The sequence below is a fragment of the Lissotriton helveticus genome, chromosome 6, assembly GCF_964261635.1.
Source record: "Lissotriton helveticus chromosome 6, aLisHel1.1, whole genome shotgun sequence".
Lineage (NCBI taxonomy): Eukaryota > Metazoa > Chordata > Amphibia > Caudata > Salamandridae > Lissotriton > Lissotriton helveticus.
In genome coordinates, this window is record NC_136067.1 from 468,581,977 (window position 1) to 468,608,246 (window position 26,270).

At 41.5% G+C, this 26,270-nt stretch overlaps 1 protein-coding gene and 1 long non-coding RNA gene across 2 annotated transcripts in view; one reads left to right on the forward strand and one right to left on the reverse strand.

Annotated features, from left to right (window-relative positions):
- CSMD1 (CUB and Sushi multiple domains 1) overlaps positions 1-26,270 on the reverse strand; it is a 4,503,734-nt gene that overhangs the window by 450,609 nt on the left and 4,026,855 nt on the right. The gene's annotated exons all lie outside the window — the stretch shown is intronic.
- LOC144761409 (uncharacterized) lies at positions 2,897-3,373 on the forward strand. The gene is made up of 3 exons (XR_013595709.1): positions 2,897-3,009; positions 3,098-3,177; positions 3,270-3,373. It is a non-coding gene; the product is annotated as an uncharacterized LOC144761409 (long non-coding RNA).

Genomic DNA, 26,270 nt, shown 5'->3' on the forward strand with positions numbered 1-26,270 from the left:
AAACAGAACACTGGTCATCAAGCCAGCCGATAAAGGGGGAGCAGTGGTCATTATGGATGTCAATGACTACAGACAAGAGATTAACCACCAATTAAGTGACAGGACAAGCTACCGGCCGGTAGCTATGAATCCCACGATGGAGATTCGGCGTCAAATTCAATTGCTTACTGAAAAAGCCAAGGATGTTGGCTTTTTGACTGAAAAAGAATATGCCTTCCTAAATGTGGACCAACCTCGCACCCCCACCATCTATGTGTTACCAAAGGTTCACAAGAATCCTAGTAAACCACCCGGTAGACCGATCATTTCAGGGTGTGGATCCCTCCTGGAACCACTCTGTAAGTATATTGACATTTTCTTGAAACCCTTGGCAGAGGCAACCCCGACCTATTTGAGGGACACAATGCAGGTTATCAACCTTATGGACCAACAATCCTTTGACAAGGATACACAACTCCTTGTAACAATGGACATCGTGTCACTGTACACAAGTATCCCTCAATTACCAGCTTTGAGTACTATACGTAGAGCACTGTCCACTAGGCCCCAACCAGCAGAGGTACCTACAGAATTCTTGATTGACCTTTTGGAGATCGCCATGACGAGGAATTTCTTTATATTCCAGGACAAATACTACATGCAATGTAAGGGAGTGGCGATGGGGGCAGCATTCGCCCCGGACCTAGCCATCATATATATGAGCGAATTCGAGCAGAACTACATCCTTTCACCCCATAATCCATTTGCCAATAAAATCAAGGAATACCGCAGGTATATCGATGATATCCTGATGATCTGGACTGGACAAGAGGAGGAGCTTGATGAATTTATCCGATGGTTGAACACCCAATCACAAGACATTCAATTTACCAGCAGCAGCAGTAACCACTCCATTGATTTCTTGGACATTAGCATCAAGGAACATGAAGGACTACTCTATACCACACTATATAGGAAGCAGTCTGAAAGGAATACATTACTGAGATATTCAAGCCACCACACCAGGGCCCTAAGGGACAACCTTCCCTTTGGCCAGTTCCTCCGAATCCGGAGGAACTGCACCATGAAGGATGATTACTTTTCTGAATCTGATGACCTTATCTTCCGGTTAATTGACAGAGGATACCCCAAGAGATTGGTTAAGAGAGCACGTAAGAGAGCTTGGTTCAGTGACAGAGCATCGTTACTAGTACCCAAAGAACGCACACCATCCGAAGATAAGATGATCTGTGTAACTACATACTGTAGCAAGAGCAACGAGATCCGCAAAGCGATCAACAAGCACTGGCACATCGTGGCAGAGATAATAGAGACACCCAATCCTCCGATGCATGCATTCAAAAAAGCCAAAAGCGTCAGAGATTACGTTGTACGTTCACTACTCGACACCCCTCCAGCACCCACCATACAAACTATGTGGAATTTACCCACCTTAGTGAGTCATTACAAATGTACCAAATGCAAGGCCTGCGCAATGTGCATAGAAACGAAGGTAATCACTCATAACAATCTGACAATTCATCTGAAAACACTAACTAACTGCAATAGTCAGGGAGTGATTTATGCCATTTTCTGTCCATGTGGGCTAATCTACGTAGGCCAGACCAAACAAAGGGTAAAGAACCGGATACTGCAACACTGTAGCAGGATAAGGTGTCAAACCACAGGGGCACCCCTAGTTGAACACTTCATTACGATGGCCCATACACCTGAATCCCTCCAATGGGTGGTCATTGAGAAAATTACACTTGGTGCACGGGGTGGAGATATGGACTCAATACTAAACCTACGTGAATGTAAGTGGATGCAGTCACTTAATTCTGTGCAGAATGGCCTTAACGAGCAGGATGCCACCTTCTCTCAAATGGCACTACTCAGTCAATAGCGACAGGACATGTATAAATGTGAACCTTTTCTGTGTGTCATGATACCTGTTTTTCCATGCGCAGAGGATGTTCCTTTAAGACTAGCTATACTGTGTTAGCGGTCATGAACTATTTAAAATCTGCTCTTATTTCTGACAGGGAACAGCATTAAGCTGAAAACCAACCAAGCATATTAGGTGACGCAAATGTGCATACATTGTGACACTTTGTTTATGTATTTCGCAATAGAAGACACTTGTTTATGTATTTTGCAATAGAAGATACTGTAATAAGTCTTGCTTTGTCCCCATCTTTATAGGTAAATGACCAAAGACTGTGCTTTCCTTAGATATATGCATTACTGCCAATATTAACTCTACACGCAGCGTGTATTCATTAGAATCTATTCATTTTTCTGTATAGTCCCTAACGTGCTCATCAACCAGTAGGACCTTACAGACGCTCCCCTACGCCCATACGCTTTGATTGGCTATGAGCAGTCGAGCCTCCAGTAAGTATCCGGCGGCTGCACCTTGCGGCTTAGACACAGCCGGCATACGAGGAAGAAGCATCTGAGAGACAGCCACTGCTGTCAAGACTTTACGGTGAGCCGTTTTCCTGCCTCGGGTCCCAGCAATGAGAGAGACCTGGTGCGCGATACACACAGCAGCGCCTCCCAGCTCCCATATGTAAGGCTAGATGCCATCAAAATGTTACTGTGTAATTTTATTCCTATGACTAGCGCTGCATTTGAGCGCCGACCTCTCGGCATTTTGATAAATATGCTCCGTATACCGAGGCAACTGCCTTTAACAACCGGTGATTTCCTCTTGCTTCAGAATCGCTCAATTAACAAAACGGCGCCTCCCAGCTCCCATATGTAATGCTAGATGCTAGCAAAATATCACTGTGTAACTTTAGCCCCATGAGTAGCGCTGCATTCGAGCGCCGATCTTTAAATATTAAAAACCGGCAATTTGACAAATGTGCCCCGCATACCGAGGCAACTGCCTTTAACAACCGGCGATTTCCTCTTTCTTCAGAATCGCTCGTGGTGCGAGAAACATGACCACATATACGGCGACTTAGCTGTGAACCTTCATGAAAGAGAAACAACCCTTTGGAGGAAAAGCTTTTTATCCCAGTAAGTACCCCCTCAGGACCTTTTGATAATTAATGCGTCCGCTACGCTTTAAATAAGTTTGGCTAGTAATTCTACTCTCCCCTTTCAGATAAAGGCGGAGTAACCACCCCAAAGGAAAGGAACCCTTGGTGGTCCTAACATTACGGCCACATAAGGGCCTCTGTTAAAGTAAGCCTTTCATATTTATTGATGTGTTTCCGCAGTGTGCCTTTCAGTTTCACTAAATATATGATACACTCATTCAGAATTATTATTCATAGGCGCTCCTGCTTTGCCCCGTCCTGATGAAGACCCCACTATGAGGATCAAACCTACCCTGTAAACCTGGGGGTCGAAACGTAGACCAGATTACAACCAATCTCCAATCGTAGGATTAAATCTACAGAGTAATACGAATCCTATGTATATGTGTATATTGGAACTGCAGATCGAACTACAGACTGTAAAGGGTTTATTTTATTCCACTGTGATTGCTTCTAGTCACAACCACCTTTACCTAGTCCCCACTTTTTTCCTATCACACCCATCCCACTTAACTATTCCCCTATTTCTATCACTTTGAGCGCGACATTCATGTAAATAATTTGCGCAAAATGTTTGGTTTTTCTATATGAAGTTTATGAACGGTGTATTCGATATAAGAATAACACCTACTGGTGTACAGATGTTTCAATGACTTAATTGATTAATGTATCTCCTGTGTCTGTATGTAAAGATACTCCTTGTGTCTAGGTACCTATGGAATTGAACCAGGTACTTGATTTATACTATGCTGAACTTAGGAATAAATAGTGTAAGCACACTGTGGATACAACATTGTCTGGTTTTATATTTTTGATTAATTACTTGCTTAACATTGATTGCTTTCACGAATCGATAGACTCTGACCATTTTTTCTGTAACTGCTTATACTGACCCAGGTCAGAGATTTCTTAGGGTGTACCCCATTGAAATTTACTTCTCCTCCAGGGAGGCCACCCGCTCTCTAACTCCATCGACATTCACCGTAGTTCCTCGACCTCTGCAGCAAACTCAGATTTAACTGATTTTATATCCTCTCTGAGGGCGAGGAATAGGGATTCAAGGAAGGCTTTCGTGATCAGTTCGTCTCCGGTGGATGGAGGGCCCCGTCCCAGCCGCGGCCTCCGCGGCCACAGCCGCCATGTCGGGGCAGTGGAGCGAGCGGCCAAAGATGTCTTTGAGGCCCTTTGTCTTGTTGGTTCTGGTTGAGGACATGCTATCCGGCCTCAACAGGTAGTCAGGATGTGGGCCCCGGAAGGCAGAGTGTGTATTACTGAGGAGGGGGCCGCTGCCACCGAGTAATTAAATCTGCTCACTGGGCCCTCAGAACAAGGGGGGTCCTCCCCAGTCAGGTCAGGTCTACCTGACCAGTCCCCGCTCCGGTACTCGCCACTCTGGTCACCGCCCCGCTACATAACGCTGACTCTCGCAGTGATTTGGCTGCTATGTTTCTCCAGTCCCTGATATGGGCGCCCTTGTCCATCTGCACCAGGCGCTGGGGGCCTGTGTTGGCCACACTTGTAAGGTGTGCTGGAGGGTGGCACCCCCCGACCTCCACTGCTCGTATTGGCGGTCCCCACTGGGCCCAGGCCTCTGGTCTTAATTTTGGCAATGTGGCTGGTGATTTTGTGTCGCACCGGGCCTGTCCCACTAAGGGTAGAGGTTACTGCTGGAAGGCACCTGGGTGTCTCTCCCCCGCTCCAGGGGGCGGACGCCGACCCCGGTGCCGAGAAACCACGGCCTACTATGTCTTCAGGCCTGCAGTCTGTGGCGTTGCGAGGCCAGGCCCTACCCCAGGGGCGGCCCGCTCTCTCACCCCAGGTGGGTGGTGGACCGGGTCTGCTGCAGCTCCACCTCGGTGTCGGTGCTGGTCCCGTAAACAGCAGGGTCGCTGTGTCCCCTTGTCCGGCCGGCCGCTGTGCCACAAAAGCTATGCTGCCTCAGTCGAGGTGGGGGAGGGGAAAGGCTTCACTTCCACTCCCGGTCGGTGCTGCTCCTCGGGTCCTCCGGCGCTCTCCAAGCGTCGCAGATATGGCCAAGCTCGCTTCGCTTCTGGCCACCGACTCCCCGGACTCCCGACCAGGAGTGCAGTCTCCTCGGTGCAGCAGCGAACGTATCAGGCAGAGGCCGTAGAGTCGAGAGCTGGCCTCGGAGGTCCCTATCACGGACCGCCTCTATTGTCAGGCCTCTGGTGATGTCGCCGCCGGGATCGTCTTCCCCCCGCCAGATCGTGGTGTTGGCGGTCAGTCGCTGGTGCTCCCGTCGGTAGGGAGGGACAATGCAGGTCTCTGCCGCAGTTTTCAGTGCTCCCCTGCTCACTCAGTTGCCATTAGATGCTATTTGCGGCGGACGGCGGGCAGGAGCTCAGAAGAAAGCATCCTACCTTGCTGCTATCTTTGCCACGCCCCTCCTGTAGCTTGCTTTTAAAGGATCAAAGAGTGGACTCCCTGCAAGCTACAGGTTAACAGAGCTCAACTGCATCATCACCACCAACAGTTCATGGCGTGCAGTCCGTCCAGTGGACAGTTAAAGGTTTTGTCCAGGTGCATTGTGGCAATTGTGGTCCCAAACATTCAAGGACCATCTTGGAGCTTCCAGACCCTTGGATTGTATTTTGAACACTTTGGGTCCTCAAGAGGAACTTCAGGAAGACGTTCTGAACGTTTGGTGAAGTCTGGAACAATTTTGAAAAAACTCCATAAGGTTCCCGACTCAACCGCGAGGACCGAGGCGCCACCTTCAATCACGACACGCCCCGGATTCCAGGTTCATCCTGGTGAAGAGTTCCGGAGGTCCGACTTCCAGAGTTTAACTGGGAGTTCCCTGAAAGTCAAGTCAGTGAACTCAAACCAATTCCAGACTTGTGAAGAGCAGCGAGGGCCCTCAGAAAAAAAAAGGTCCAATGCGAAGGTAAAATTGTAAACGGGGCCTCAAACTTACTGTATCCGAGCAGGGCTCCAGCGCAGTCAGCTTGAAATTTTGGCTTTGTCCTGGTGAAGCTCAACCAGATGTCCCAGAGTGGCACTATAGGGTTTCCAAGTGCTAGAATGTGTTTAATCTTTCATAAACTCATATCTCTGGTTCCCTACATTGGATTTTTGTCATTTTGAAGTAATTTTAAAGATAACAATATTTCCTATCTTTTTAAATTGGTGTGAGATTTTTATTTTGTGTTGTGTCTTAATTATTTACTGAGTTGCTGGTATTAAATACTTTACATACCTGTCTCCTAAGTTAAGCGTGCCTGCTTGCAACCAAGCTACCAAGGGTTGAGCAAGGGAATAATTTATTGAGAACTATACTGAGCCCTACACCATGTTAGAGGCCTTACTGCTAGTTCTAGATGCATATTTATAACTGCTTATAACCCACTTTCCAACAAATAGCAACTGAACATGGTCACACAAACTGTAGGCAAACATGTTTTCTTCAATTACCTAACACAGAGGATATTCTGGTCGATGCTACAATACATTTTCAAAGAGGCGCTAATGGGATTGGCTTTCAGTTCTCTGTGTAAAAAAGCGGCTACCTTGTGCTTTTTCATCATCTACAACAAACTGAAGTAACCTTGAGGAGGGACCTGTTCCTGGATAATTTTTTTGTAAAACACAATGAAATGAGGCTCATCATGCTTATAATTCAATAACCTGTCTGAAACATAAATCACACCCTCCACCCCCAAACTCCATGTATGGGCCTAAGGCTCAAAATTCATGTACTGCTGGAATACTTCTTCCCAGCCTTTAGGACCCTGGGCCACAGTCCTATGCACAACGATTCTTCCTGGCCAGGGCTTTCTCAGGGTCCAGTCCAAAGTGGTCAGTTGGGTATTCTTTAAATTAGAGGTTACCTATGCATTTTCATGTTTCTGCCTAGGTTCGAGAATGTTCAGAAGAGGTTCTGTGACAGTCCTATCATTGTGGCCTGTGATTGGAGAAGTCCCTACATTAAATTCAGGCAAATGTCTTGTAAACCCCCAACCTCCTTATTTGGGTTTTCTTTCTCAATTTACTGCAAACAGTCTCACAGTCCCTGATCCAAAATTGCCCTAGCCTTTCTCCATCTTCAGGTCAATTCTAGCCACCCACATATGAAGATGAGGTTTCTTTCTTCCAGCCAATTCTATAACTCGCTATTCTTCCTGCTCGGGTGCAGACAGAAAATCTTGGGTGGCTCTGAGCATGAATTGTGTTATTTCTAGAGATGCCCATTAAGGACCTAAACTTCAAATGAAGAACTGTCATGGCTGCTCTTTGTGTTGCAATCTGTTCCTGCAGCCCCCTCCAATCAGATGACTAATCCCTGCTAAGTTGCCACTGTTGATACCTAGAAGCAAACCCTTCTGACCTACATGAGGCAAGTCAGTCTGGGATATGTATTCAGTTCTAGGGGACAAGCTACTGGCATAGTGGTTCTAAAACAGTTTTCTCACATGCAGAACAAAATGCAGTTTTTTAAATTCGCATTTCCACTAAACATCATAAATCCACTTTCAGCACTGAATTCGATTGTTATGTCAATAGGAAGATAAGTCTGAATGAATGTGCTAAGATTTTCTCAGGAAAAGTTACAAAAATTGGATTTGATTTATTAATAGTTTTATTAATGGAAAATATATATTTACCCACACACGTAACAAACAGCTTTTTGCAACCATTCACTCTGGAGAAAATATTTTCCTAATCTACCAAATTCGTTTTTTATGTATTGCAAATTTAGCCCTGTGGACTTACAAGGAACACTTAGTAATAAGTTGTCTAACACACAAAAGCAGTTGTTCCTACATGGAAAATAACGTATACTGTGCAACCACATTGCTTCCAAACTGCTCTCCAGCAGGAGCACAATGGTACTTTCTGAAACCATAAATGTAGTTGTATATGTCAGCAATGTAGATATGCCCACATACATGCCAACATATGATGCAGAATTTCCACAACACTTGTGCAATTCCCATGCTAATTTACCCTGGCCTTACTGAAGAGAATTGTGTGAAATTACTTACACTACATGTTTTGCTAAAGTACACACTCTGTGGCAATGTTCTACAATGTCAGGTCGCACACCTCTCATCAAAGCTATCCCTTCAGTGAGGCTAAATGGTCTAAAGTATTCCTACAAGCTCCAGGAACGTCAAAGTCAGGCAGCAAGTATGATTAACCTAATTCTCTGCTGAAAGAAGGACATTTTCTCAGAATATGCAACCAGATGGACAGACATTTTTGGCAATGAGGTACCACAGACTCTGGGTTTTGCCCTTTGTAAATTTATTTTTTTTAAAACATCGAAAATAAGAGCCAATGATAGTGTCATATTCTGGAAATCTAGACCTAACCAAGCCTTTTGCAAGTATGTGATAACTTGAAGGTAAAAGTATTCATGATGTTATGCATAATAAACTAATCACATAAATAAAACAATATAAAATGCAAACAAGCACCAGTATTATCTTACATGGTACTGTGCCAGCTTTCCCATCCGTCTCACCAGGTCTTCTTCTGACTCCTGCTGAGCCGGTAAGCCTCGCCCCTTGCCATCGATCACCACTGCCTGCCACGTCTGCTGATGTTACCCTGGTGTGCCAGCCAAGTTTGCCTGACTAGACAGCCTTCATTTACTGTTTAGTTAGCCTGTGTGTCTGCCTGACGTTTATGCCCTCATAGCCTTTATCCCACAATATAGAAGTACTGCTTCTGGCTAGCCTTCACTTAAATCACCAGGGTGCTTGTTTCCAGTTCAGGGAAGACGTAGCTTTGCAGTTTGGATGGACTGTTCCCATGAGGAACAGGGTCAAAACTGATTTGCATATGGGCGGGTCCAAACTGGGGTGGTGTGTTGAGCAAAAGAACAATGGATTAAACCCAGATCATTGTGACTGGGGTTGCATGTTTGCATTGTTCAGCATTCTGTGCATCATTTGTTCCTTTTGCTTTTGTCACCGTAAGTGGGAATGGTATGCCCAGACGTGGGTCTGTGCTCCCTGTGCCACTGGATTCAAGCTATCCTGGCTGATATGGGGTAATGCCCCGAAACTGGTACCAGTATGCGTGTTTCCAGTCCAGGAAGGACGTGGCTTGGCAGTTCAGGCTGGGCTGTTCCCATCAGGAACAGGGTCAGGACTGATTTGCATATCGCTGGGTCCAAACTGGGGTGGCTGTGGTAAGCCAAAGAACGGTGAATCCAACCAACACCCTCATGACTGTAGGTGAATGTTTGCAATGTTCAGAATTCCGTCCATCATTTCTTCCCTTTCCTTCACTTAGATCTCAGCAATTTTATTTCTCGATGTCTTAAACACTTTAGTGTTTGCTTTTAGGCACTGTGTTTGTGTTCTTGCCTTATAATTGCCCGGCTTTGCTGACCATTTTTGTCGCACCTCACTAGATGCTTTTCTGGCTTATTTCCTCTCTCCTCACGCTTCTCACTTCCCACCGCCTAATGCCCCTTCTTCCCCAAGACCTACTTAATGGAGGCCGCAGTGTGGCCATGCCACTGGCGCGCCAAAGGCAAGTCCATCTGTGCCAGGAACCCTGGTACTCTGACCCCCCAATGCTACTCCTATGCAGAGCTTCGGACTCTGCACCCCAGATCCCACAACAACAACAACTGCTGCATTCATTCCCCCAGCTCCACTGAAGGACCTTTTACATGAAGCCTCTGTTGTTTCACCTGCGAACCCAGGACCGCCAGTCTGCACTGATCCCGTGCCACTTCCACTTAAAAGACCACAAACAACCTTGAACCCCTCCATTACATTCTGCTCAACAAGCAATCCTTCCACAAACACACCTCAGAAATCTGGGACACCATCACCACCCTCTCCCCTGATGTCACCTTTATCACCGAGACTTGAATGAGCCTCCCGTTAAACCTCGACATCGCCATCGCAACTTCTGACAGCTACAGGATGATACACGGAGACTGCACCAACAAACACAGAAGGGGCATCGCTATCATCTTGAAGGCAACCATCTGATGCATCACCACTAATGACAACCCCACACCCCTCATGGAACACCTCAGCTTCCAACTACCTACTGATGCAATGACAACAATAGAAGGTGACATCAATTTCCAGATCAACAACCCCAACTACGCCACCCTCCTGGAGAACCTGAACAACATCTGCTTCACCCAACTGGTCATGGAACCTACACACTAAGCCGGACACACACTTGACCCTATCCTCACCTCCTGCAACAGAATACAATTCAGTCACATCACATAACTTACCTGGACGGACTATGCAATTGTCCACTTCGCCATCTCAGGCGCTCAGCACCACATCTCTACCTACTACGGCTGGGGCAAAGTAATAGAGACTCAGAGGACTCAGGGCCTCAGCACCACCCAACTCACTGCGTAATCAGACCTGTATCAGTCCATCCAGAACTTCTCTGCATGGACCACCAAATGCGTCGACAGGGTCGCCCCGATAAAACCAGAAAAAAAACCACATCAAAATAGGCCAGCTGGTACACCCCAGAGTTCAGGACCACCAAGCGCAACTGCTACCAACTTGAGAAACATTGGGGTCCCACAAGGAACTCCCTGACAGAGCCACTCACAAAGCAGCATTCTGCAACTGCCACCTATGCTTCAAGAAAGCCAAGAGACCAGCCATCACAGCCCACCTCAACACAGCAGCCAATGATGGAGCGAGATAGAAAACAAAATTTTGTTTAAACTCGTGAAGTCACATTTCCATAACATGAATAATAATATTAATGATTTGTGATATGTCGTGCTAATACAACTTAGATTAAACTTTACACATGGGGGGACTAATATGTGTGCTCATAAACGTGCATAATTGTTGCATCTTTTTGTTCGTGCAAAATAATAAAATAATTTATTGTTTTCGTTTTTGTCATTACTAACTGCTGCAAACTTAAAAAAAAAAAAAAAGCATGTGCTTATTTTGCTTTTCCTTGTCTGTGTGATGTCATTTCTACTATTCTAGGTGCATATGGGTCTCATGGAATAGCGGAGACTGGTAGATATAAACGCTGCTTTATTTGTTTGCAATGGCTAGGTAACATTTTGATTAATCGGGTGGGTTAATTAATTAGTAAATCTTGGGGTGGATACAGAATCTACATTATTTCTTACATTAATACTTTTCCTGTGTTTGTTTTATACTAGAAATCATAAGTTGCCTGCTTTTGGGCCTAGTCAATTGAGTCGCAGAAAAGAGCTGACATGTAATTCTGCAAAAGTCACGAGACGCCCATTCTGAAATAAATTATTCGTCAAAAGCTGCGTTCACAAAGCAAAAACTAATGTGCTGTCATCATTCTGTCGGACATGGCCAAGGTCGAAAAAGAACATTTTGTCAGTCCTTAACTTGGCATCCGCGGAAGTCAAGTGAAAGTCAATGGACGCTGCGAGAATGACTTAATACATTTGTTGCAAACTCAGGAAGCTCCTGGTTGCACTCGGAAGGGACAATGGTCTCTAAGAAATATGACTTTATGGAAGTTTTGAAAAGTGGGTGACATGTCACTTGTCACTCTTAGCCAATGGGACGTCGAAGATTTCTGAAAACTTTCCTTTGCGTAGTTTAGTTAGCATAGAAAGGTATAAAAAGTCATGCCCTTAGGGATGGGCTGGCTGCTGCTTTCTGACTTTCCGATGAGGGTGATGTGCTGTTGGACTTTGCGTGGAGCACGTAAGAATCCTCAAAGAACTTTTCTTTAAATTCTATCTATTTAGCTCAGTTAGGGAATTAGGTTTTAGAAATGCTAAACTTTATATATTCACTTTAAATTTGATTTACTTGCTTAAATTGTATTTTCTCATATTTCTTTACAATCATGCTTGCTTTATTGCAAATAAAATTCATTTATAAAACTATCAACTTATATACCATAATTTAGTAAATAAAATCTTACTTTGGACAAACAAGCTGGTCTTGGTTATTCAGAAGTGTAGGTTACTATTAGCTAGATCACGTCGCCAATGGTGGTCGTTTAAATGGTCAAGTTTTATTCTAATGACAATATTCTTTCCGCAGATGTATAAAAATGTATATAGTTTGTAGATAATGTGTATATAAATTTAATCTGACCACCTGATTCAGTAGGCCCAAAATATGTCAAGTTTATAAATGGGTCCATATTTAGTATAGAATTTTGTTTATAGGTTATGAAGTTGGGTAGCGTTGTTTATGATATATTTTCTATAGGCCGCTGGATCAATTCTCTGGTAGCAGAAATTGATGGTTGCTAAAGGTAACCAAGGTAATATGTTGGTTGCTAAGGGTTACGTTATGGTATGGAAATAGGATCGATGTTTTAACACATGTTGAGTTCGTTTTTCGTGCTATCTGTAAGCTATACCGGTATAGATTGTGTGGCGAGAAATTAGTCACGCAAGCCATCTGTTCTGTTTGTAGTGATATCGCCGAGTATCACAAGAGGTATCGCCGTGTACCATAGTGTTGTCGCCGAGCAGCACAGTTTTAGGGCTAGGTCTGAATCTTGTATAGTGAGGGTTTTCTAAGAAATTAAAGCAGCATGAGAATAGGGACAAAGCGCCTTCCATAAAACTCACTGTGATGAGAGTATTAGTTATATCCGAGCTTGAGTGAAGGGTAAATTAGCGTCGGTGCATGATTATCTATAAACAGGTTAGAGTCCTGTACGGGTACATGTTTCATATCTATAAACAGGTGAGAGCCCTGTACGGATAACGTCGTTATTTTGCTAACGGTGCATGATTTCTATAAACAGGTGAGAGTCCTGTACGGATTTCATGTGTGTTTGAAATTAGGGAAATTTCAGTGTGAAAGTGCGAGTTTGAATTGTATTTTATGTTCAAGTGGAACTCTTAGAACTTTCACTTCGCGGTGGGTTCAGAGCAAAGCGAGTTCATAATTATACGTGTTAGAAGGGTGGGGTAAGGTTACTCTACTGACAATTGAATATTATCCTTAGTGTGAATAGCGCCGTCTATTCCGAAGTGTGGATACTTGAATGTATGTAAACTATCCTAAATAGTGAAACGAACAGATGTTGTCTTTATAGTAATTGTTAAGAATTAATTTACACTGAAAAGTGTTCTTAAAATGGCGCTGTGAAAAGATTTTGTGAAGGAGGGGTAAGCGCCAGGAGTGAGAAACGAGAAACCGCAGCTGCTGTGTACGTCACAGAGCCGCGCTGGGATTGGGTGACCTACGTCACAAGCTATATTCTGATTGGTTCTTGAGTCTCTGACGGCCTGTGAGCTGATTGGTCTTTCGGAAAAACTCCAAATTTATTGGTTGAGCAGAAAAGTGACGTAGCTCAACTGTCATTGGCTTGTTGGTGTGTTTCGCGCACGGATTGGTTGTTTTGCGGAACATCCCGGAAATATTTTACGAACTATTTTGTGAATTAGATTTAACTCTTAAAAATGAGTTATCATTTTAGACATGTTGAGAAAAAGCCAACATTATTTCAGAAAATTAAGAATTTATTTTCACCTGACAAGAAAATCGAAACGCGAGGTGGTAAACTACTTCATAAGTATAAAACACCTGCAGCGTATATGGAAGGTGAATATGGATATCATACTGTCTTATGGTTCGATAGTTGGAAACGATATACTAAGAACGACGGTGTTTTAACTTGGCCTGATGAAGGTTCATTTAATGTAAAAGTTTTAAGAAATTTACGAGAGAAAATTAATGCTCTTGTTCCGAAACCGAGACCAACTCAATTTGAAGCTTTAGTTGAGTGGGAAGACGAGATGTATCAGTTACAAAGAGAAGCTAGTGGAATTAAAAGACCTTCTAAAAATCCATCTTGGAAAAGAGAAACTCATGAAGATAGATTGCGAATGTGGAGACAGGGAAACATGAGTGAAGGATTGTATTTAATTCATGAAATGGTAATGGGTTCTCCTACAGGGAAATCTATGGAAAGTGAATCTGAGGATGCAGTTATGGAAGAAATATATACAACTGCTAGAAAGAATCAGCCTTTGAGACCTCCTAGATCATGGTCAACTCCGGTGGTTTCTACTGAAACTTCACCGAGTGCACCTCCAATTAATGAAGCTCCTAAACTTTATCCAAATAATTGTGAAATCATTGAAACTCCTAGAAGACCAGAATTCGAGAATGCTCGAAATGAAGGTAGACATTTTACAATGTCTCCAAGAGCAAGAGAACCTCCAAAAGATTATTCAAGAGAGACAAGAAATGTTGAAGATGTTGATTATAATGAATATTTAAGATCAAAAGAAGAATTAATAAAAAGAATGACAAAAGGCATGGAAGCTGTGACAGTTCCAGTAACAATTGGTCCTGTTCAGCCCGTATTTGATCAAAAGGAGACAAACAAGACTGGATTAACTATTCCTTTAAATACAGAAATTCAAAAGGCTGCTGAAAAATTTTATTCAGATTTATCTGAAATAAACACTTCTAAATCGAGAATGCCTGATTTAACCTTTAATGAGGATTTATCTCCAAAAACACCAATGGGTGCTATATCAGATATAGGGAGTCCTGAAGCCAGGGTAACCACACCAAAACTTGATGTGGCCAAATTAAAAGCGAATATCGAAGAATTAATAATTGGAACAATTGGTCCAGATAGTTTAAATTACTATCGAGATGATGAACTACTGTTCATTTGTAAAAGCATACAGTGGAAAACGAAAAACAAATATGATCAACTAGAGGATCTAGCAGCAGAACTTGAAATCGATGTGAGTAAACAAAAGAATTTTGCAAAGCATTACAGATTAGACTTTTCAGAAAGTGACATTGAGAGTTTAAACTCAATGGGAAGAATAGTTCATATTAAAGATTTGATTGTATATATCAAAAAGCTAGGAGAACTGAACAAATGGAGAGTAAAATGGACGAAAAAGAAGGAAGATGAAAGATTGGAAAAATTGTCAAAACAATTTCCAATGAGAGAAATTGCAGGTGGAGGATATGTTCATATCCCTTGGTCGAGACAGGACATTCTGTTATTTACAAATGACTTTCCAAAATTGAGGGAAAAACCAGTTGAATGGTACAGGCAAGTCGATAGATTTATCAAAGTGTCAAAAGTTCTGTGGATTGATTTAGATGGATTTTTTGACATTGTTGTTCCATCTGATCTTTGGACAGAATGCAAAATATCGATTAGTTGGCCAAAAACAGAACCTGAGCGAATCAAAGAAACAGGTGCTCCAAATCCACTTGTTATGGATTTCTATGAAAAAGTAATTGTTTGGATGAAAAACAAAATTCCACCCAAAGAAGTTGATTGGGTTAAAATAGAAAGGACAGAACAGGAAACAAAAGAATCAGTTCATTCTTTTTATGAAAGACTACTGTTAATCTTTAAACAATACAGTGGTTATGAAAAATTAGATGAAAAAGACATGAGCCATTTTGTCTATAGATTTGTTTATGGACTAAAACCTGAAATTGGAGAAATGATCAGAAATAGTATTGTCGGATGGCAATCACTATCTGTAGATGATATTCTAAGAAAAGCAAAGTATTGCAGTGATGAAATAGAAGTAAAACAGAAGAAGCTGAAGGAGAAAGCCATGTGGGCTCAGGTAAAGGTGGCTGAGCAACAGATTGCCAACATGGGAAATAAGAACACTAATTTTGTTCAAACTGGAAATACAAACCAGATACAAGGAAAGTTTAAAGGTAATAATTTCCCAAAGAAATTTAGCCCAAAGATTGAGGAGTTAAAGCAAAGATTACCTTGTTTTAATTGTGGCGAAATTGGACATTGGAGAGACGAGTGTCCTCATCCTCCTAAAAACTTAAAGAATCCCTTATTGAATCCACAGATGCAGAATGGTGTTGACCTGCAGCGACAGCTACAGATGCAACAGGGGTTAAACGAATTTAATATTCAGCGACAGTTACAGCAACAACAACAACAACAGGTGAATAATCGTCAAGATCAATTGCCACAACCACCTTTTCCGAATTGTGGGGGAGTTCAAAAATATAATCCAAACGTGGGATTTCAGGGAAGTGAACAGGTAATAAAACCACAAAAACAGCAAAAGCAGCAAAGAGTTCAAATGCAAAATGCTTCACAACAATTTTTATTAGCAGAAAGTCAAGACAGCGATTCTGATGATTATTGCTGACGGTGCCCGAGAGAGGAGGAAGAGTGTGTTGTTGGAGCCACTCTTGAGGTTGATCAGTCTGGTCCTTTTGTAAATGGGAAAGTTAATGATGTAGACATCACTTTTCTAGTGGACACTGGTGCTACCCGTTCTACTGTTAGATCAGTGGAAATTGAAAACCTACCTCTCTCTGGGGATACCATCCAAGTCGTTGGAGTAAGTAATCAACAAATTAAAACTGACTTAACTGATCCAGTACCAGTTGAAATTGGAAATTACAGAGACAAACACAGATTTGTGGTTTGTAATAGTAGTCCAGTAAATCTATTAGGTAGAGACATCCTATGTAAAATGAATTGTAGAATATATTGTTCTCCTGATGGAGTTGAGTTACAAACAATGGAGGAAGATGGTTTATACAGAATGACAATGATGATGATAGAAGCAGAAGAAACAAAATTGTTTCCTGCATTTGAAGAAAAAGATTTACCTGAAGAACTCAAAGAAACAGTGAAATCTGAAATATGGGATTTTACTGGAAATGAGATGGGTCTGATGAAAAACGTAGATCCAGTAAAAATTACATTGAAACAGGGAATAGAATTTCCAAACACTCCACAATATAAAATGAAAACAGAAACAATTGAAGGTATTACACCAATAATTGAAAAATTAATTAAGCAAGGTGTATTAAAAGAAATGGAGAGTAGCTCTTGTAATTCACCAATTATGGGAGTTAAAAAGTCTAGCGGAACATTTAGAATCGTACAAGATTTGAGAAAGGTTAATCAAATTGTCGTTCCATGTTGTCCTGTAGTTCCAAATCCAGCAGTAATTCTATTTCAGATTCCACATGATGCTGAATGGTATACAGTCATTGACCTTTGCAATGCATTCTTTACTGTTCCCTTACATCCAGACAGTTATGAAATATTTGCTTTCAGATTCCAAGGTAAGACCCTCGGATGGTCAAGAATCCCTCAGGGCTATACAGAAAGTCCTTCAATCTTTAACGAACTGTTAAAAAGATCATTAGAAGACCTAGACTTACCTGGTAGGTCTACGCTAGTGCAGTATATTGATGATTTGTTAATAGCTGCAAAGACAAGAGAAAATTGTGTAACAGACACAATAATTCTGTTAAATCGCCTTGCAGAAGAAGGACATAAAGTGTCCCCAGCAAAACTACAGTTTTGCAAACAAGAAGTAAAATATCTTGGTCACAGAATTGCAAAAGGAAAAAGACAAGTAACAATAGAGAGAATAAAAATGATTCAAGCAATGTTACCACCAAGAACACAAAGACAGGTCAGAATGTTCTTAGGAATGGTTGGTTACTGTCGACAATGGATAAGCGGATTTTCAGTAATTGCAAAACCATTACAAAGACTGACAAAGTCAGATGTAAAAGATCCAATTATTCTCAATGATGCTGAGATGGAATCTTTTGAGAACCTGAAAAAGAGCTTATGCCAAGCTCCTGCTTTAGGTATGCCAAATTATGAGAAAGATTTTGAACTGTATTGCAGTGAGAGAGAAGGATGTGCATTATCTGTGTTAATTCAGAGACATGGAAATTTAAAGAAACCTATTGCATACTTCTCTGCAGTTCTTGATCCAATTGCAAAAGCATTACCAGGTTGTTTGAAAGCAGTTGCAGCTACAAGTATCAGCCTCGAACAAAGTGAGGGGATCATAATGGGATTTCCTGTGAAAGTTTTTGTGCCTCATTCAGTTGAAATATTATTGACAAGAGGTAAGACTCAACATTTAACAAGTAGCAGATTGACAAAGTATGAGAAAATCATACTAGGAGCAGATAATGTTTCGATTTCAAGATGTTTAAATCTGAATCCTTCTACATTACTGCCTGATTCTGAAATTGTTGATGACATTGAAACAGAACATGAATGTTTAGATGTCATGGAATTCTGCACTAAACCAAGAAAAGACATCAAAGACAGACCTTTGTCTGAATCGGATTTTGTCTACTTCGTAGATGGGTCATGTTTAAGATCCGAAGGAGGTGTCTTAAAAGCTTCATATTCAGTTTGTACAGTCGTTGATATTGAAGAAGCATCATGTCTTGAAGGAGTTCGTTCAGCACAAGTGGCTGAATTGATTGCTTTAATTCGTGCATGTGAAATATCAAAGGATATAAGAGTTACCATCATTACTGATAGTCAGTATGGGTACGGAGTTGTGCATGATTATGGACAACTCTGGTCACAGAGAGGATACATGACATCAACAGGATCACCAATTAAAAATGCAGTTTTCATTAGGAGATTAATTGAAGCAATACAATTGCCAAAAGAAATCGCCATTGTTAAATGTGCAGCGCACACTAGAGGAACTGATTATATTTCCAAGGGAAATGCCTTCGCAGATGAAACAGCTAAATACTGCGCAAGGAAAAATTATTCATACAATCGGGAGAGGAGTAAAGAAACTGATTCAAATTCATTAATGCTAACAACTGTTGTAGAGACATGGCATGAGATTAGAGATTTACAAGATGAAGCAGAAGATGAAGAAAAAGACTTATGGTTAAGATCAGATTGTAGACCACGTGAAGAAGATGGAGTGTGGGTTTACAAAGATGGCAGAGTAGTCTTACCAAATTGTTTGATTGCTGACATGGCCAGATTATATCATGGTCCAGCACATCTAGGAAGAGATTCTATGGTTAGACTTTTCAGAGAAACATGGTTCAATACCAAGTTTAGAACTATTGCTGAATCTTTTTGTCAAAGGTGTTTGTCATGCCAACAAATGAGTCCAAACAGAAAATCAGTGGTGGGGACAGGAATAATTGGTCGAGAGGGTGGTCCCTTTACCAGGTTACAAATGGATTTCATTGAAATGCCCTTACACAATTGTTTGAAATATGTACTTGTAATTGTGTGCTTATTTTCGAGATGGGTAGAGGCTTTCCCTACACGACATTGTGATTCAATTACAGTAGCAAAACTAATGCTCAGAGAAATCATCCCAAGGTACGGTTTTCCAGTCACTATTGAGAGTGATGGAGGAAGCCATTTTGATAACAAACTGATGAAATTAATTTGCGAAGCTTTGAGCATTGAGCAGAAAATACACTGTGCATACAGACCAGAGGCATCAGGAGTAGTTGAACAAATAAATGGAACAATTAAAAACAGAATTGGAAAAATGTGTCTTGAAACAGGTATAAAATGGACCGATGCTCTTCCACTTGTTTTGATGTCATTAAGAAGTACACCAGATAAAAAGACAGGTTTGAGTCCTCATGAAATTTTAATGGGAAGAGTTATGAGGCAAGCTTTTGTACCTGTAGGTAAACTGTTGAGCATAAATGACAGTGCAATTTTGGATTACTGTAAAAGGTTATCTGATATGGTAACTTCTGTGTCTAATCAGGTGGGAACTGAAGCACAATCAAATGAAAAGGTTTTGACACATGATCTGAGACCTGGCGATTGGGTCAGAACGAAAGTACATCGGAGAAGGAATTGTTTAACTCCTAGATGGCAGAAACCTAGGCAGATAATTTTGATCACTACTAATGCTGTAAAGTGCAGAGGATTAAAACGTTGGATTCATCCTAGTCATACTATTCCAGTACCAACTCCTGAGAGTTCTGATGTTGAAAGTGATACCACAGATGATTCTGATTCTGAGGCAGAAGGCAAAACAGAAGGTGAAATAATTCCAGATTCTGAAGATCGACAAGAAAGTCGACATCTGGAAACTGTGCCAGTAAATGGAAATCTGACAAGAAAAGACTTGGAAATAATTGAAATAGATTCTGAAGGTGAAGAGAATCTGTTAAAAGGAAAGATAACTGAGGATTCGGTTGTCTCCATTGAAGACAAAGAAGCAGAACAAAAAGAAGTTTCAGACCAGGAGAGTATCGAAAGGCAGAGAACAAACTCTGAAGTAAGGAACAAAAAACCAAAATCTGGGAAGTTAGAGGTAATTGAGGAAGAGGAGGAAAACGAATTACCGAGTACCAGTGATGGAAGACAGAGTGAAGTTCCTGAAGGAGTGAAATTGCCGAATAGAGAAGTTCCTGAGTCAATTGAAATTTCAGACTACGAAACTGAAGAAAGTGACGTGGAAGGTGAAAGTGAAAACAGAAAGAAAAGAACTTGGAAGTCAGAATCAAATAATTCTGAACCAAAGAAAAAGTATGTGAGAAAAGCAGACTACTGGCCAGGTGGAAGATTGAGAGTCAGATTGATCAAAAAGCCAAAAGAACAAGTTGAAGAAATCAGTAGTCAAAAGAGTCCTGGAAAAGAAGTTGGAGTTGGAAGAAAAATTGAAGTGATATCGAGAAAAGGGAAGAGAATAATAAGACCAAACCAAAAATACAAGTCTCCTGAGTGGACTTACTTAGTAATTCCACCTGTTATTGACATATATGATAGTAGTGAAGAAGAAAACGAAATCCAAGAAATTAGTGACAATGATTGAAGTACAAAAATATTAAATTGGCAAAAGGCTGAAGAAAATTTGTTAGTTGACACAAGGTCGAAGAAAAACTGTTTAGTTGAAGAAAACTTATGTATGACATAAGGTCGAAGAAATCTTGTTTAGGGTTTTAAAAGAAAAAGAAAAAGAAATTTTAAAAGGGGGGTGTAAATATAAATTTTGAAATTTAAAATTTTAAAATTTATTTTTATTTTTGAGGCTAAAATTAACCAAGAATGCCTTATGTTAAGGAGAGCACTTCAAAGTGTTCTGTTTTTAAAAGATGCTGTAAGATGACTCTGGTATGTCTGCTCATTTTGGTTCTGCTCTGGTTGGTTCTAGCTGTAATTATTCCTTTAGAAATGAATAGAGAATTACACAAAGTTAACTTAACAAGCAAAGCTCTGGTTAGCCAAACTAAACATAGTACGTCTGCAAAAGTTATTGATCATCAGCCTAACATTCATCAAGATAAATCAATTGGTGATTTTTCAAGTAATACATTCACAAAGCTATTGAGTGAATATGTTAAGGTAATGGATGCAAAAGACTGCTACGTCTGCGTTAAGTTACCTGCTTCTGTTTCTGAGGGAGTAACATATAATATGCTTCCTCTCACTTATGCTGTAACATGTAGTGTATTAACTAGTTTATTTTATCAAACTGGACGTTTAGAATATTACTATTCAAATTATGATGAAATTTTTGCAAATATTAAGATTGATAATGCTTTAAATAAGCATAAGAAAGCAAAACAAATGAGAGAATTTTTCCTTGTTACTAATGAACTCACTTATGAGTACGCTTACAAGAATAATCTAACATGTAAATTAAGTGCTGAAGGAAAGAAATTTTTGAATATGGTTGAAGAGAGAAGAGCAATTTATAAGAGGAATGAATTAGTCAAGCAGACTAAGTCAGCCTTCTGGCAGAAAGAGGATGAGAAATTAAATGGCAAAATGCTTGAAAATATTGCAATTCACATAGACAAACCAGTTAGTGGAAAGCTTTGCATTAGAAGAGATAACACACTTTTTGATAATTATTTTGTAGGTGCAAGTAACTGTGAAGATACTTATCAGATTCTGGGAGGTTGGGGATTTAAAGGTGGAAAAGATCCTATCTTTCCTGGGATTTATTTTGTTTGTGGTGACAAAGCCTATTACAACCTTCCAGACCACTGGTATGGAACTTGTTATGTGGGAATTGTTTTTCCTAAAGTGTTTCATGTTGACAGAGATTCAGAAGGATTGTTTAAAATACATAATTATGTAAATAGAGCTAAAAGAGAAACTTTTACTGAAGTTCTGGGAGATATTTTTCAAGCTGTAATACCTTTTGTTGGTATAACCCTAAATGCAGGGAGAATCAGGAAATTGTCCACTATAGTTGATAGATTATCAACTGACACAGCTGATGGATTTCAATTAGTGAATGTTGAAGTTATTGCTATTAGATCTATGGTAATTCAAGATCGCCTTGCTTTAGACATACTCCTAGCAAAAGAGGGAGGAGTCTGTGGCATTTTACATGTACAACATTGCTGTACATATATACCTGATGAAAGTAAGAATATTGAAATGTATATTAAAAATATTACACAAATGCATTCAGAGATAATTCCTTTAGAAGAAGATGATTTTACAGGGAAACTTTCAAAAAGGTTTCAAGCAATTAAAAATTGGTTTCATAATATCGGAAGTTCAATTCTTGGCAAGATTCTGGCACCTTTGATTATAATAGTATTCATTTTTATTTTGACCAAATTAGGTTGTTTGTTACATAAAAGAAAGAAACAGTTGAAAGAAAAGAAAAGAATCTATAAACTCAGAAAAGAAGAAGAAAGGGAGATTGAATTACAGGAGTTACATGGGGAGCGTTATATAAATTCCAAAGATTTTGCAGAAACAGACTTTTAGGTTTACTGATACAAATGAATTTGAATCGATTTCTTAGAAATTTAAATTATCAAAATTTTGAGTGCTGGTGTGGTGATTTGTTAATCACCAGATGAGGGAGTTGATGGAGCGAGATAGAAAACAAAATTTTGTTTAAACTCGTGAAGTCACATTTCCATAACATGAATAATAATATTAATGATTTGTGATATGTCGTGCTAATACAACTTAGATTAAACTTTACACATGGGGGGACTAATATGTGTGCTCATAAACGTGCATAATTGTTGCATCTTTTTGTTCGTGCAAAATAATAAAATAATTTATTGTTTTCGTTTTTGTCATTACTAACTGCTGCAAACTTAAAAAAAAAAAAAAAGCATGTGCTTATTTTGCTTTTCCTTGTCTGTGTGATGTCATTTCTACTATTCTAGGTGCATATGGGTCTCATGGAATAGCGGAGACTGGTAGATATAAACGCTGCTTTATTTGTTTGCAATGGCTAGGTAACATTTTGATTAATCGGGTGGGTTAATTAATTAGTAAATCTTGGGGTGGATACAGAATCTACATTATTTCTTACATTAATACTTTTCCTGTGTTTGTTTTATACTAGAAATCATAAGTTGCCTGCTTTTGGGCCTAGTCAATTGAGTCGCAGAAAAGAGCTGACATGTAATTCTGCAAAAGTCACGAGACGCCCATTCTGAAATAAATTATTCGTCAAAAGCTGCGTTCACAAAGCAAAAACTAATGTGCTGTCATCATTCTGTCGGACATGGCCAAGGTCGAAAAAGAACATTTTGTCAGTCCTTAACTTGGCATCCGCGGAAGTCAAGTGAAAGTCAATGGACGCTGCGAGAATGACTTAATACATTTGTTGCAAACTCAGGAAGCTCCTGGTTGCACTCGGAAGGGACAATGGTCTCTAAGAAATATGACTTTATGGAAGTTTTGAAAAGTGGGTGACATGTCACTTGTCACTCTCAGCCAATGGGACGTCGAAGATTTCTGAAAACTTTCCTTTGCGTAGTTTAGTTAGCATAGAAAGGTATAAAAAGTCATGCCCTTAGGGATGGGCTGGCTGCTGCTTTCTGACTTTCCGATGAGGGTGATGTGCTGTTGGACTTTGCGTGGAGCACGTAAGAATCCTCAAAGAACTTTTCTTTAAATTCTATCTATTTAGCTCAGTTAGGGAATTAGGTTTTAGAAATGCTAAACTTTATATATTCACTTTAAATTTGATTTACTTGCTTAAATTGTATTTTCTCATATTTCTTTACAATCATGCTTGCTTTATTGCAAATAAAATTCATTTATAAAACTATCAACTTATATACCATAATTTAGTAAATAAAATCTTACTTTGGACAAACAAGCTGGTCTTGGTTATTCAGAAGTGTAGGTTACTATTAGCTAGATCACGTCGCCAATGGTGGTCGTTTAAATGGTCAAGTTTTATTCTAATGACAATATTCTTTCCGCAGATGTATAAAAATGTATATAGTTTGTAGATAATGTGTATATAAATTTAATCTGACCACCTGATTCAGTAGGCCCAAAATATGTCAAGTTTATAAATGGGTCCATATTTAGTATAGAATTTTGTTTATAGGTTATGAAGTTGGGTAGCGTTGTTTATGATATATTTTCTATAGGCCGCTGGATCACCAACCACACAAAATAACTCTTCAAAATAGTCTAGGAATTCTCCAACCTGGCAACTATAGAGAACACAATCTACCACTCCCAAGAGCTCTGTGAAACGCTCTTGGACTACTTCCAAAGCAAGATTTCCACCATCTAAAACTTTGAGCCGCCACCCACTGCTCTCACCCACAACAGCGTTGAACAACCAGCACACACCAGCCAAATGATCACCACCTTGTCTCAGCTCACCACCCAGACCACAAAAGCCATCATGTCATTAATTCACTCTAGGGCACCCACTGACTCCTACCCCGACCGTCTCTTTAACCTCCTAACCAACAAAATCAGCACAGAACTCACCAGCATCATGGGTGTAGCTACGGCGCAAAGCGGAATGGCTGCATTCTGAGGGAGTTCCACATACTGGGCTGTATTATATGACAAATCCCACTGTTTATCCCCCCTTGTGCGGCCTGAAGTTACTTGCAGCAATGGGGAAGAATTTCTTGCACGATCGGTGCTAATTGTGGAGTTCCTCGAGCCCTAGACATCATGCTTACCCGAGCGGAGAACTAGAACGGGCACCCGAGGAGATGGCGGCTGCCCGCTTCTGAGATTGTGAAGGCGGGGTCGCGAGGCAGTGTGAGCGAGGGGAGACTCTGGGGTGCTGGTCAGCCGGAGGTGTCATTGTTTGGACCCCCCCGGAGGATTACACCTGCTGAATACCCGACAGCAGGTAGAAAGACCAGAAGATCCGTGGGAGACGTGGCATACCGAGGTGCGGAGACCGCTGCTGCCCGGGCGCTGGTAGCTATTGCGGCGAGATCCTTGGAGACGGCATGACGAGGTGCTGAAAAGAGGAGTGCTGGATACATGGAAGCCCGGAGAGGGGCGGTAGGTGGGGCAGAGCCTTAGGCGGCGTTGTGCTCAGGCTGGGGCGGGCGGCTGAGCCTGGACGTCCCTGTACAATAGTGCTGGCAGGGTCCCGGTGCGGCCGGGATGCTGGATGGGGGTCCGGTCCGCTGCCACATTGTGAGGTACTTGTCTTGCCGGTAGATCTGTGGGCGTAGAGGTGCTTAGGCGGCTGTCGCAGCGGTAGTCTGGGCTGCCTGGGCAGCTGGACCCATCTGTGGCGCTGCTGGTGCTCTGGTCCTGCGGACTGTGGGCTGGGTTGGGCTTTGCATGGGAGCTGTGGTGCTGCAAGTCCATAGAGAAGACACTCTTGCTGGATTACACTGTCTCTAATGAAAGGGTCATCCGAAAGTGAAAGTGCTAACATGATCCATGGGCCTTGACCATAGCCAGTGTATATTGTAGTGGCTAGTCTGAAGCTACCTGGTGAAGACTGGTGAAATGCGGTGCTGGTGCAGGAGCTACATCTACTGCTGACAACCCTGCTGGATTTCTGGTTGTGGCGCACTGGCATTTTGGACTGGATACCCCTGGTGACTGATAAGCGCGCTGCCATATCTGCTGGCTGCGGGCTGTGGCTCAATCTCCCTTTGCAGCTTGCGACCTTTGGGGGGGGCATCATTTAACCCCTTCCATGCTCATCAGCTAGTCATGATGCACGGTGCTCGTGTGCTCATGATGAGCTGAGCTCGTCATGACCACACCCATTCCTGTTACTGTCCAGCACAGGAGAGGAATATCAATAGCAGCCATGAGGTTAACCGTTTGTGTGCCGTTGGTGCTGCATTCTGCGCGAGCTGTTTAGTCCAGTACTGTCGTCCGTAATGATTGTGGAGAGGGAGCATCTCTCTCTTTGCCCCAGGCCTAAACCAGGTGCACCGCCACGCCCGATAATTGCACGTCTGCTGAACTATGCAGACAGAGATGCCATATTGCTGGAGGCCAGAGCCAAGAGTCCTATAATAAATGGGGGAAACACGCTGTCTTTTTTCCCGCACCACACCCCGGTGGTCCAAGCGGCACAAAGAGAGTTTGTACCAGTGAAGAATATCCTTCAATCTGCATCTGTGCCATACGCTATGCAGTACCCCGCTAAATTGAAACTATCACATGATGGCCAGGCGCATTTTTTTACAGACCCAAAATCTGCTCTAAAGTTCTCTAAACATATCTGCAAATCCAAACCACACCGGAGCGGACACGGCAGCCCAGCGGCCCGGTCAAATCCGGAGGACTCAGAAT